Source organism: Ixodes scapularis, unplaced genomic scaffold (genome assembly GCF_016920785.2).
Source record: "Ixodes scapularis isolate PalLabHiFi unplaced genomic scaffold, ASM1692078v2 PGA_scaffold9__187_contigs__length_104089568, whole genome shotgun sequence".
Classification (NCBI taxonomy): domain Eukaryota; kingdom Metazoa; phylum Arthropoda; class Arachnida; order Ixodida; family Ixodidae; genus Ixodes; species Ixodes scapularis.
In genome coordinates this window covers 36,063,848-36,075,108 of record NW_024609884.1, presented here as the reverse complement: position 1 = coordinate 36,075,108, position 11,261 = coordinate 36,063,848, and positions in this window count along the sequence as shown.

The window sequence follows — 11,261 nt, the reverse complement described above, 5'->3', positions numbered from 1 at the left end:
ACGAAATTTCGGCGCTCATTTTTGGCCTATATGTGTTCAAAAGAGCAGTATCACATGGAACGTACCAATATCTTGTTACGAAAGTCTCGAAAAGGAATTTTAAAACGAATTAAACGATTAGCAAAGAGCACCTGGTGGATGTCGCTAACGCCTCGTTTGTAATGCTCGTCTAGGAACCTTGACAGCTAGTGACGGAGGTTGTCTCGTCTCCGGCCACGACGAAAGAAGGGGGGGAAGGAGGAACTCCCCTCTTCCCGAGAATCCCTTTTGTGTATCGCAGAAGTCGCTATTGTCCCCCTAGAAGATTAGAGAAGATTAACCCGTCACTCAAAATTCGTACAAAATAAGCCGCTTCGGTGGCTGGAACGACTAGGCCATCCTCTCGACGTCAGCCTCGCCGTAGCTTTGCTCGTCTTGAGACGACCTACGTCACGATTGCGTTGGATGTCACGTGCTCTAAGCTGGGCCTTCTCCGAGCGCTTGCCAGAGTGGGCCGTTTATAACGAAAAATACAGCACCAGGATCAAAATACAAACGTGCGATTGTCATTTACGGATATTGTGGACCATATTCAACCTATTTTTGAACACGACGGGAATATTTCAAATTTCGTTGAAGTATCCCTTTAAAGGACACATGCAAAGGAAAAAAAAAATTTTTTTAGACAGCTTAGATGGAAAAAGGATGTCATAAAACGATTTTACAACGAAGAAAAAACATTTTTAGAGCTATATTTACGGCGCGAATTTGTAGTTGGCGCTCGCGGGAGCCGCCGCTGGTCACGTGGTAGGCCCGCGCGCCGCCGCGCTGCGTCGCCGCCGCACGCTGAGCGTTGTGCGAACGCCGCTTCAACGCGTTTCTCCACGCCGCCGTCGCCGCCGCCGCACAAGTTCGTCTGCTTCGGGGCGCCGCCGCCGTCGTCTGACCGGCGCACAGGTCTATCACGTCTGCTTGCGCTTTTTCAGGAGTTTCCTTCGGGCTCTAAAAGTTATTTATTCATCCTAGTTTTTTGTTATACTTCAAACAAAGATGAATAAGTTACTTTTAGAGGCCATAGGAAGCTTCCGAAAGAACGCAAGTACCACGTGATAAATAAGGACCAGTCACGTAATAAATACGGACCACTTTTCCGCGGTGCCCGCGGGCGCCAACTACAAATTCGTTTTGCGCCGTAAATATTAGCCCCGTGCGCGACCGAAAGCGTCGCTGTGGTCGGCCTTCCACGATTGGCCCAAAAGCTGACTATGACGTCGGAAAGGGTATACCATTGACGGAAATAAGAGGAATGAAAGAACTTTAATTTCGACGGTGTTGGCAGCGTTGCTTTGAGAGCGCAATGATTTCAGGCTTCCACCATGCTATTTACAAACACCATCGAACTTGTTGTTCGCAAGGTAATGACGTCACAAGGGGGAACCATAGGAGGGAGCCACCAAAACATCTCGCCGCTAATAGCTCTAAAATTTTTGTTTCTTCGTTGTAAAATCGTTTCATGGCGTCCTTTTTCCATCTAAGCCGTTTAAAAAAAAAATGTTTTGTTCCTTTGCATGTGTCCTTTAAAGGGATACTTCAACGAAATTTAAAATATTTCAGTCGTTTGCAAAAATAGGTTGAATATGATCCACAATATCCGTAAATGACAATCGCGCATTTGTATTTTGAGCCTGGTTGCTGTACTTTTCGTTATAAATGGTCCACTCTGGCAAGCGCTCGGAGAAGGCCCAGCGGAGACCACGTGACATTCAACGTAATCGTGACGTAGGTCGTCTCAAGACGAGCAAAGCTACGGCGAGGCTGACGTCGAGAAGATGGCCTAGTCGTTCCAGCCACCGAAGCGGCTGCTTTTGAACGAATTTTGAGTGACGGGTTAATCTTCTGTAATCTTGTAGGGGGACAATAGCGACTTCTGCGACACACAAAAGGCATTGTCGGAAAGAGGGGAGTTCCTACTGCCCTTCTTCTCACGTCGTGGCCGGAGACGAGACAACCTCCGTCACTAGCTGTCAAGGTTCCTAGACGGGCATTGCAAGCAAGGCGTTAGCGACATCCACCAGGTGCTCTTTGCTAATCGTTTAATTCGTTTTAAAATTCCTTTTCGTGACTTTTTTAACAAGATATGGGTATGTTCGATGTGATGCTGCTTTTTTGAACACATATAAACCAAAAAATGAGCGCCGAAATTTCGTTGCAGTATCCCTTTAAAGAGCCTGGCGTCTCCTTGTTTCACCCTGTAGAAAGGGCTAGGGGGATGAGGCGCCGACGAACGCGGAGCGTAGAAAGGTCCCGGATGTACGCGGCGGCGCTGCGGTCGTATGGGCTGGAGGATCCGACCGGTTTCGAGCGTTCCGAAGGCCTTCGGCGATCAGCTTTGGCTTGCGGTTTGGCCGTTTGACGATATGGCAGCGCGAAGGGGCTCCCGTTCTGAACTGATCTTTACCCCGTGTTTGCTGTCGTCTGTGGCCAATGAAGTGTTATGCCGAACTAGTCTTTAATCAAGGGGCTCCCGTTCTGAACTGATCTTTACCCCGTGTTTGCTGTCGTCTGTGGCCAATGAAGTGTTATGCCGAACTAGTCTTTAATCGCGCAGCAAATGCAATGCGAGCCGCCCTGGCCGCCAGCTTCATACAGCCTATCCAACACATGCTTTAGCGGCGCCCTCTCGAGCCGTCGACACGGAGTGCGGCAGCCGTGAGCACTCGATGAGCTCACTACCCTCCTCTATTTCACGGCCACTCAAGCCAGAACCTACGACGCCATGAAGGAGGTTATTTTCTTGCTTGTTTTTGTAAAAAATAATGCGAAATTTGAGAAAAGAAAAGTTTCATTAAGTTACTACGTTCAGTGCGCTCAGGTTCGGTGCAAATTAAAAACCAGACAAAAAGTCCTTGCAGGGCAATTTTCTCCCCCTAGCAATTACCAGGCAGCATGGGCTTACCAACCGGGGGGAGGGGGGGGGGGCACTTGCCCCCCCCCCCCAGTTCTTAGAGAGAGTGTGTGTGTGTGTGGGGGGGGGGGGGGGCAAGGCATGTGTTTTGCCACCATCCCCCCCCCCCCCTTTAAACAGCCGCCACTGGCAGGGCAAACGCTTGCCGACGGCGCCGAAGGGATACCAAGGGCACCGCACCCCTTTGCATCCCTTCGGGGAGGGGAGGGGGGGGGGCGGGGTCTGGTTTGCCTCCCCCCCCCCCCCCCACACACACACACACATACACACTCGAAAACAAGTTGGTCCACTGCCAGGCAGTGTGGGGTATCACCAGGATGACCTTTGGGGGGATCGGGCAAAAAAACTAAAAAATATTCCCCCCCCCCCCCCCCCCCCGCCTCTTCCTCCCGGCGAGGAAGTCGCCAATTTTCCCCTGGTCAAACCTTGCCGGCGTTACCCCAGCACCGGACCCACTGGGGGACAGGGTGAGACTTTGGGCCGGAGCCACGCGGGAGGGAGTCCCAATTTTCCTCTGTCCCACTTCTCCCCAGCTCTGCTGGTTAGTTGTGCATCATTCAATTTTCCCTAGATGATTTACACCAATCTTCTAATCGCCTCTTTGCGAAATCCTTTTCTGATCTGTCCTTCCATCGTCGCCAGCAAAATCCAGGGCCCCGGCCAAATCTGCTACGCCTTCAGGGAAGGCAGGGCGAAGCCCCGTGCACTCCAAAACCAAGTGCTCTCGCTCTCATTATGGCAGGTAGCATATAATGTGTGTCTGTCTCCTCCCGTTTTCGCATCAAACAGTAAAGAACTACACAGGGAATTGCCAAAGATATTTTCCTTTCTTATGTTCTTTTTTTGTGACCTGTACATTGTTAGAGATGATTTTTCCTGCATTCTTAACTCCCACATTTTTCTTTCTGCCTCTTTCACTCCCTTTTCCACATAAGTAATTCTTACACGTTATTTTCCAATGTTGAAAACTTTTGCTTACAAGTGAAGTACTGTCAAAACATCCAAGTGGTTGTTCCCGAGCGCTATTAGTGGAATTAAACTTTTCACGGAGTTTAGGTGGTGAATAATTTAGTAAGTGAGATTTTCTAAAATACATGCAAGAAAAACGTGTTTTCCTATGCACTGGGAGAAAAAAAAACAAAAAAAACCGTCTGGTTGCTGCTGCTACGCAATGATGAAACAAAAGCATGAAACAAAAACTTCAAAGCTTATTTGAGTTGAACGCCCGAAAAAAGCAAATCCAGCAAATCCACACACCGCGCGCGCTCGCGCGCGCGTGTGTGTGTGTGTGTGTGTGTGTGTGTGTGTGTGTGTGTGTGTGTGTGTGTGTGTGTGTGTGTGTGTGTGTGTGTGCGTGTGCGTGCGTGCGTGTGTGTGTGTGCGTGCGTGTGTGTGTGTGCGTGTGTGTGTGTGTGCGTGCGTGTGTGTGTGTGTGCGTGCGTGCGTGTGTGTGTGTGCGTGCGTGTGTGTGCGTGTGTGCGTGTGTGTGTGTGTGTGTGCGTGCGTGCGCGCGCGCGTGTGAGTGTGTGCGTGCGTGACCGTATTTTTGAACATATCTCTTTATTCTGCCTCTCTTGGCAAAGAAAAATGCGTCCTATTCACCTCGAGTAATAACTAACGGCTTGAAGCTTGAGTGATATGTAACGTGTAATATGGTTCATTCATTGTGTAATATAACACAATAACTTGTTTCTTTGTTTGTTTTCGAATTCAACGTGTGCGTTAAACAAAATTGAGAAATATTTTATTTCAATAAAAAAGATACGTTTGTCATGAAAATTTGTTTTCCTTATTGGGCTGGATTAAAAAAAAAATTACATCACAAATACATAACCCCGGAGATCATGGGTAGAAACTATTTTAAACTGACGGAGTCGTTTTTGCAACATTCTCCTATGATGCAACTCCGACTGCAGCTTCAACAACAAACACAACTTTTTTTTTTTTTTTTTTTTTTTTTAAGATTGAGTGTGTCGTTTTACAGCCATCTTCTAAAAACACATATTTGTCGTGGTGATTTTATTAAACGAGATATTTAAAAGTGCAACCCATTCACCGGATTTCGCCTTCATGAGTGACGTCATAATTATATTTATATATACAGGATGTGCCAAATAACTTGCACAAAGCTTAAAAAAAAATGGAGCATTCTGCGGGAGCGCAACCAACAGTGTATTTTTTAACCCGTCACACACGTACAACCGAAGTCCGAGTACGACCGACTTGCGACGACCTACGCTGTCGCAAGTGGCTTAAAAACCGGTCTTGTCTCTCTCGGTCGTACTCGGTTGCAAGTGTGCGAACGGCTCTTTAGGAAGGTGCAGGAAGTTTTATTTTAGTATGCCTAGTTATTTGCGTAATGAAGACTAATTAGCTTTCTAAGTAATCGTTTAAAGGGAGACTGACACCCCCCCCCCCTTAATTTTTTTTTTTTTTTAGGAGTTTTATTATAGTTGTCGGAGGACTACCCAACTAATATTTTGCAACAGAGTAGCGTATATTTTTAATAAAGCCAAAAGACGCAACTGCTCGAAACCGAAACCGAAACCCGAGCACGGAGGTCGGAGAAGTGAAGAGGAGAGAGTGGGAGTGGCGGAAGTCACGTGGCTACACCCGACCGTGTGCTTCTTTTTTTCTTTTTTTTCTTCTCTGCGTAGCGGGAACTGTTTGGTTCTTTTGCAGTTATGCTTGTTCCGCTCGCTGTTCTGTACTTCAAGATGAGTTGTTTTGTACATTGAGGAGTTGGAGATGAGTAGTGAGTGCCCGGGGTGAATTTCCGTGATCGGCTCCGAAAAGAATGCGACAAAGTTTCCGAAAGATCAACGGATCGGGACCAATGGCTGGCTGCAATTCCTGTAAAGCATTTACGGGATTTACGGGCACCTCAAAAAAGAAAGGAAGTAGCGGTGACGTCAGAACGCCGATCCCTGATTGGCTGATCGCGACCCCCTATCTGAGCGTCGTCTGCTCCTTTGCAACGTCGTCTGCTCGCAACGTCGTCTGCGTGTGTCTTACCTTTCCTGCGACTTTCGGAGGTCGAGCGAGCTCGACTTCGCCTTTCAGAGAGGGCAGACGAAATAACTCGAGCGGTACGTTGTTTTTGTCTAACAACTAGCAGACGCGCACCAAGGAGGGAAGTCAAAGGACTCACTGGCGAGGTGTCCTGAGGTGCCGAGGTTTGTTTGCTAAGAACCGAGAGTGAGGGTGGTTAGTGTCCGCAAGTTCCCTTCCAAATACTTTCCCCCTCCTTTAGTGTGCGGCGAGGCTTCTCACTCTTTAACGGCGTCGGCGGGTTGGCGCAGTTAACGTGCTTTACGTCTGCTAGTCAAAGCGACAGCTGCTTTACCTTTCCTGCGTCTGTCGGAGATTCACCACTTTTTTACCGACGAGAGTCACCGTTGCCTCGGAAAACAAGGAGATGACAAGAAAAAGAGATTGACCTCTTATAAATTTGAGGTCAGCGATCAAAGTATAAGACGGGAAGGGTTCACAAGGGTCGCGCAGTCATATTCCATTCAGCACGCCAGCCGGTCGTGGGCAGACGGTCGCCGAGTCGGAGTGCCTGCTAGGCCTATCTGCCGTGCTCGCTTGGTCGTTGTCGGTGGTACCCTCCTTGGAGGGTACAGCACCCTTAGAACATGCAGGTGACTGAGTGTGCGTCACCTTCAGAGGTTCGGAAGGGGACCCCTGTGGAGAGGACAGGTCTTCCGAAGAAGTCTGTGTCTCCACAGATGCCGTAGACAGTGGGGGTCCCCTCGACACTGCCTGGGCATAAGAACCCCTTGCCTGAAAGGCAAGCTGTTCTTTGGCTGCTTGGTAGCTAAGGTTATGTTTTACTTTAAAAGTCAGGACATCTTTTTCCTCTTTCCATTTTGGACAGGAGCGAGAAAAAGCAGGGTGAGCTCCGCTACAGTTCACACATTTGACTTCATTTTCGCAGATGTCTGCTACATGGTCAGTACCACCGCACTTTCTACACGTTTCTCGGCCGCGGCAGTTTCGGGAACCATGCCCGAAACGTTGGCAGCGGAAACACCGCTGAGGATTTGGGATGAAAGGGCGGACTCTACAGTTCAAGTACCCTGCCTTCACGGTGAATGGAAGAGCATGGAGCTCAAATGTGAGTATCAGATGGCGGGTTGGTTTTTCTTGTCCGTCACGTTTTAAGGTGATTCGTCGAACAGCAACGACAGCACTCTTGCGAAGTCCTTCGAGGATCTCGTCTTCACTGCATTCGAGAAGGTCATCTTCTGAGATGACACCGCGAACAGTATTCAGGGTACGGTGGGGGGTGATAGTAACCAGATAGTCTCCCAGGCTTGTCATCTTCAAGAGTGCTGTGCTCTGTGGCTTGTTTTCTACCTCAACAAGGAGGTCTCCAGCAAGCTTCTTTGCCTTATAGCATTTTCCAACCACTTGTTCTAAATGCTTTGCAATGACAAAGGGAGAAACTTTTGACAAATGCACAGTGTCACTTGTAGAGTGAACTACAAGAAATCGAGGATATTTTTCTGGTTCATTAGCTTTTTCGAAAGTAGGGGGAGCGGGGCGAACCCTTTTGGGGGGTCGCTCTGCTCGGGGTTGAGAAGAGAGCTAGGGGCGCCATAAAAAGGCAAAGGGTTTTCGGAATCTGTGGCGCGCCGCCCACCACGGAGCCCAACGAGGGAATAGGTAATAAATACCTCATAACAAATATGGCTTTGCTGGAAGCATTACTCTATTAGCGCTACCCAGAAACTATAACCAAGTGTGGATCTGGACGAGAGTATCTGTCACCACCCAAGGTTAGCCCTTGCCGCCAAAGGAGTTGAAAAGGAAAGAAGAGAAATGAGAAGAGTGAAAAGAAGAAGACAAAGGTGAAAGAAGGGAGGGGATAGAAGAAGTGGCGACTAGACTGAATCATTCTGGCCGGGCCTTACCAGGACTCCCGTCTATGAGAAGCGGGGGCCGAAGTGGTGTATTGCCTCGCCCGGGGGGCCCCGAAAGGTCCAAACCTACCCCGGGCTCGGCTCAACCACCAGGATGCCCTTTTCCCCAGACACGGGAAAGCCACGCACAGCCAGACGTGGGCGAGCGAGCCCGCACGGCTCGGGGTCCGTGGAGACGCCACTCTCCAAACACCTGCTTTCACAGGTGCCCCCTGCGGGGGCCTCCGAAGATGTCATCTCTTACGCCTCGCATCAGGATCCGCAACTTCTTTTCGTCGGTGGCTTGAGGGTCGCGGCGCGAGTGACCAGGCGCAGGACATCCTCGACGAAACTGGTGATGGTCTCGTTTGCGCCCTGGGTCCTCATTCGAAGAAGGTCCTCGGCCCTCTCCCGTCGATACTGGTTGGTAAATGTTCGTCTCAGCTCATTCTTGCAGGCGGTCCACGAGATCAACGAAGTCTCGTGATTCTCGAACCAGTGCCTGGCCGAACCAGTGCCAGGCGCTGGTCGTCCGTCCATCGGTTGTGCTGGGCCACCCGCTCGTACTGTTGAAGCCAGTCCTCGATGTCTTCATAAGGCTCATGCATGGAAGGACGCGGGCGTGCGAGGAGCAACGGGTAGGACAACGACGGGTGGAGTGGTCATCGTCGCGGTCTCCTCTGGTTTTAGCGGCAAGGGTCCGAGTCCCGGAGGATGGTCTTTGGTAAGGCGGGTTGCTCGGACGTTGGCGTCTTCTGCGAAGGGTAGCCTTCCGGGGCTGAGGGCTTCACTTGACCGGGATGTCTTCGTAGGTGTACGCTTCACGGGCATAGAAAGCGATACCCCGCACCTCCACCAAAATGTCACGAAGGACAAGTGATGAGGCGGCGAATAACTGAAGGAAGTAAACGTTTAATAGGGCGAGCTTGTGCCCAAACATAAAAAGGAACCAAAAGATAACAGCAGAGCGTCGCGGGCGTCGAAGTTGGCGAAAGAGCAGAGTCGAACGCTGGGGCGAAGCTGACTTAACTGGGTGAAACGAGAAAGTTCTCGAACTTGCAAGAATGACAAGTAGAAAGAATAAAAAAAAGACGCTTCTCTCCTAGGAATCGAACCCTAACTCATCGCGTGGGAAGCAAACACGATAACCGTTAGGCCACAGCCGCGCTGCCTACTTGGCAGCTGCGCGCGCGGCAATATTCAACTCGAAGTACATACTTCGTGCGGTGCCTGACGTTTGCGCGAGCGATGTCTTCAGCCACGAGAAGGGAGCGAGGGCTCGGCGACGCCTTCGTGCAAATCGGCTTGGTGGTCGGGCGTATCGTACGGGATGAACATCAATTCTTTTGATCAGTCCCAAATTTCTGTTTTAAAGGCGGACAGAATTCGCCGGCAGCGCGAACGACAGTTCTGAAGTAGAGGTCCCCGTCGTCCGCTGCCATCGCCGTCCCCGCGAGTCCCACGATACGCGAAACGACGTACGCACATAATGCTTCCGGTTCTCTGTGCAACTTTTGTAGCGTGAGCTACACTGGCCGAGGTTGAGCAGTTTCGCGTGGCTCGCATAAGGAGCAGTGACGTCACACGGCGCACAGCTGGCGCGCCGGAGCCGCCGCCGCACCCGCCTCGCCGGTCTGCGCATTCCAGAGGAGTTATGTCTTAGCCGTGGCAGACGCGCTGGCGCCGCCGAGTGCCCAGCTGTGCGCCTCCGTTGCGCAGTAGCCAAGTCTGACGCTGCACCGGAGCCGCTTGATAGCGCCTCTCATTTTGTGCGCACAAGCTCACGCTACGTATATCCTGGCATAGCCGATTTAAGCCACCGCAATTTTTTTTTTCAATCAACGTATTTGCAGTTTTTTAGAAGCCACAAAAAAATGGGTTTCATAATTTTTTTTTCTATTTTAATATTGAGTGTGTGCCTTCAATGACCGACGACTTTGATTAAATTTGGTGGTCGCGTCGAAACCACGGAAAAGAGAGTGAGCGAGACTCGAACCGGCCAGTTCTTGATCGGCGGTTTTCGGGCGGAAAGAAACTGAATTTCGAGCCGCAAATTGTGTTCTGCTACATGCGCTTCGCGGCGCTTCTTTTTATTGGCCCAAAAAGAAAACCCGCGAAATAAAAAAATAAAAATAAAAAAAATCACGTGACAACGCGTTTGCGCATCGCGCTTGCAGCTAAAGAGAGGAGGAGGATTCCGCCTCTCTTCTGCAGCGTTCCGTCTGCTTCCTCCTCCCTGGCCCGTCTTACCCTCGCCCTACGTTCTTGAGTTGCAAAGAGGGATCGCGTTCCTTTTCCTTGCGCCGCCAACTTCGTGAAGCGGTCACGTGCTTCGAGCGCTGGATCCAAGCTTCGTAAGGGAAAGCGACCTTGCAGGCGCCGAATTTCGGGCCGAGCACGTTTCTCGCTTTGCGTTTGCAAAATATACAAAGTGTAAAAAAAAGAAAAATAAATAATAATAATACAGTTTTTTTTTTTTTCTGCAAAAATAAACTAGGCATCGACGAAGTCGCCGAACGCTCATTATCCGCCCAAGGGATAGCGCTAGAGGTTACAACCAGATGCCAAAGTTTCAGCCCGAACGGACACCTTATTCAAAAGTTATGTTTCTTTTTTTTTTTTTTTAATTTCAATGGGAAAATGGCGGCCGACAGAGTTTTCGAATACTTGGGGCTCTATGGGCACCAGAAACCGAAAATGGGAAAAATGGGCTCCATTTTCCCATTGAAATTTTCAGAAAATCACTCATAACTTTTGAATAAGGTATCGGATCGGGCTGAAACTTTGGCATCTGGCATCTGCATCATGTAGCAAACACCTTATTTGGGCGACCTGTTTAGGAGGAGGGAAAGGAGGAACGGGGGAATCCCAGCCTTTCTGTTTCGTTCCTCTTTGCCCTCCTCTTGAACTGGTTGGCATACGCTCTCTCCCCTGCAGTTTTGGCTGTACTGCACGGTTTTAGTAAAAGTTGTAGTGAGACGGACACTGAAAAAAATTCGTACACTTTCGAAACACGATTGCTAACAACATTCAGTTAGTTCCACTCCTGCAGAGCGCTCCGTTTTTTTATTTTAAGTTTGGTGCTAACTGCTAAGTTATCTGGAAACCCTGTACATGTTTGACTTCTCTTTTGATATACTTTTTTTCTGTTTTATTGTTCTAAAAATAAAATAAACATTTCGGTAAATTTGTTTATTTTTAGAGGTATTTAAGATATGCTTTATAAAGATAAGCTCATGAATACAAGCTTTGTATACATTCCAGTTAGTGGCATAGCCTGGGGAGAGGCTGCAAAAGAAGTAAACGAACTTGCACCCCGCATAGGGCTTCAACCCCCCCCCCCCCCCCCGCCCCCCCCCCCTTTTCCCGAAAAAAAAAATTGTGATGTTTTGTGAATGCAACATTTGAAA